The sequence below is a fragment of the Fukomys damarensis genome, unplaced genomic scaffold, assembly GCF_012274545.1.
Source record: "Fukomys damarensis isolate Sample0158 unplaced genomic scaffold, DMR_v1.0_HiC HiC_scaffold_3, whole genome shotgun sequence".
Taxonomy (NCBI): Eukaryota; Metazoa; Chordata; class Mammalia; order Rodentia; family Bathyergidae; genus Fukomys; species Fukomys damarensis.
Window position 1 is genome coordinate 643,430 of NW_022900915.1, and position 2,854 is coordinate 646,283.

At 43.7% G+C, this 2,854-nt stretch overlaps 1 pseudogene; it reads left to right on the forward strand.

Annotated features, from left to right (window-relative positions):
• Positions 1 to 462: 462 nt before the first annotated feature.
• LOC117286760 lies at positions 463 to 1,990 on the forward strand (annotated as a pseudogene).
• The last annotated feature ends 864 nt before the right edge of the window (positions 1,991 to 2,854 follow it).

Below are 2,854 nucleotides of genomic sequence, written 5' to 3' on the forward strand. Positions count from 1 at the left end.
ATTTTGTTTACTCTTCATTTTCAGGGAAGGGAAAGAAAGTATTCATTAAGCACATGTTGACATGGACCCCTATAATAAGATTCTGAGTAACTTTCAGTGGGGAAATATTACTGTCATTGCTCTTTTCCCTTCCCCTTCCAAGACAGGACTCGTAAGTATTATAATTCTAGGTTTCTAATGTGCTCATTGGAGATAAATGTTGCCAGACTCTGAGAATCAACTAGGGTGACTAAAACATTTATAAAAAGGTTTATAGTTAACAAACTTTGTCATCACAAAGTTTATGCAGAATAAATGAAAGAACAAGTGCTTTTGGGCAGAATGAAAGACTTGGAACATTGGCTTTGCTGCTTGATAACTCTGCTTTGATGCTTCATGAGGAAGAAAAGAGTCAGGCTAGAAACAAAAAAACCTAGATTCTTGTCCTGGCTTCACTACCTATGAGCTCAGTGGACTTGAAAAATTATTCATCCCTTCTAAGCCTCTATGTCTTCATTTGTTAAAAAGAAAAAAAAAAAAAAACATGACACTCCAGAACCAGCAAACACTCTCAAATCCGGAGTCTCCTCTCCCAGTGCTCCCTTTACTACTCACCCTAAGCGAAGCCGGTACCTCAGATGAGAACCTCCTGAGGCTGGTGACACTTGGCTCTTTCACAGCCTACTTCGGTCTTTACGCTGTGATCAACATCCTTTCTCCTTCTCTCTCCCTCACCAGAGCCTCGCCTCTAGTGCCCCTCTTGTCCTCCGCCACGTCATCCCAAAATCCTAGCGACTTGAGTTATGTGCAGATTTGTTTGAGTTTCCAAGACGGTGGTGGGAAGAGGAAGGCAGATGAACGAGGTTAAGACCCACTTCACCAACAGGAAGGCTGCTAACTTCAGTAAACTAATAGATAAAAGCAACAAAGCTGATTTGTCATGACTTCAACCACCTAACGGCCACAGTAGAGAGCGCCTCTCTCCTACGGGGCTTTTCTGCAGGTCAAGTCTAGCTTAAGACCCAATCCAAAAACAAATCAGCAAACTGTTTGATGAGGAAGTAGGGGAGAGTGTGACCGAACAGGAAGGGACTGGAACCATGTGGGGCTGCTGGTAAACAAGATCCCAAGGCAGTTTCTGGCTGAAGACAGTACAGTATACCAGTTAAGGAACAAGAAAGAAACTCTGCCAGCACTAGGGGACGTTAGATTGGAATGAAGGACGAGAGAATAAAAGGAGCAAGACGAGGGAGAAGCCCCTCTAACTGTCCAGAAACGAATGCACAAGGCACACGCAACCTGAGTCAATGGGGTATATGACGAAAAGCTACCTTAGGGGATTGGTATTTGTGTGCTGGAGCCCACGCACCGTGACAGGCAGAGAGGACAATATGGTGACAATCTGGTCCTTTGTAGACTGCCAAGTAATAGCTAGAAGCCCAATCCTGGGTCAATATCGTGGCATTTGGTGCCTCTGCCACTAGTGTGAAAGAAAGTGACCCTCTGAAGTTTAGTAGCAGTAATGAGGACTTTGAGGACCTTCATTTTTCCAGAGACTGCGAAAGCAGTACACAGTCTGGGTTGTCCAAAAGGAACTCTGCAAACAGCAGCCCCAATGTGAGGTGTGTGTGGGTGCAGCAGGCAAGATACACAGTTGTCTTGCAGAGACCAGCTTCCCTCACCAAAGACTCTCAAGAGCGAGGACACACACAAATGTCATGAATGCCACAAGTCCTCCTGCAAAAGCAATGAGAACAGCATCACAAAGCCTGGGAACTCTGCCCCTCCACTGCCATGACCCAACAGCCTTCCCCACTTGGCAGTTTTGAAAGCTGTCAGCAAAAGCAGCATCATGGCTATGCATTGTAGCTGGAGCCAGCAACTTGGTGACTCTCTCATTGCAGAACCAGAAAAAGAGGCACCACAGAAAAGACCTCAAGCCGAGCCACAAGGTAGGACCTACTGTGTTTCCAGCAAGAACACAGACAAACTGAAGCTTGGATCCAGCTAAATTCGGGGAACATCCTTGTGTCCTCCTTAGAGCCACTGATCTATAGGAAAATAGCACACGACACATCTGTAATCCCAGCACTTGGGAGGCTGAGGCAGGAGGATTGCCATGAGTTCAAGGCCAGCCTGGGATTTGTAGTGAATTCAAGGCCAGCCTGAATTACATAGGGAAACCCTGTTTCAAAATTTAAAAAGAAAGAAAAAGAAAAGAAAAAATAGCACACAAAAGACTGACTGTACTGATTTTTCATGAAGACTATAGACTTCCTGCTTGTCAGGAGGAATTTATTGGCACAGGAGAAAAGCCTGGTAAAATGATAAGTTCTAATCCTTATTGCTGCACCAGATCTAAAACTTGAATGGGTGATGCTTTCTTTTTCTCGCAGGAGGGGTGGGTGTACAATGAATGTGAGTGACACTTCTCATTCTGAATATAAATCCAATTGCATCAGAGACCCAATGTTGGATACTGTGTGCGAAGCAGTCTGAAGCATTTGATAATTCATCTTGGACCATTTAAATATATGTAATTAAATTAGCTGCCAGCCGAGGCCGTCATTCCTCGGGGACTACATAGAGCACCAAGGTTAGTGCTCCTGTATCAGACTTTTTCGGTTTTAGGAAACTCATGGCAGTGTGGGGAACCCTCGACTAAAACATTAAAATTTATGCTTTAACTGGTGTACTTTTCTTAACTACTCAACTAGAATATTGTATACCTGTCCAGAATATATGTTCAGGACAGACAGCCATTAATTGGCATTTATAGCCCATTTTTAATCTTAATTATACAATATTTAGGAATCTATGACATTTAACTTTAGGAATAAAGCACTTAACAGGGTTGAGGATGCTATATTCTATG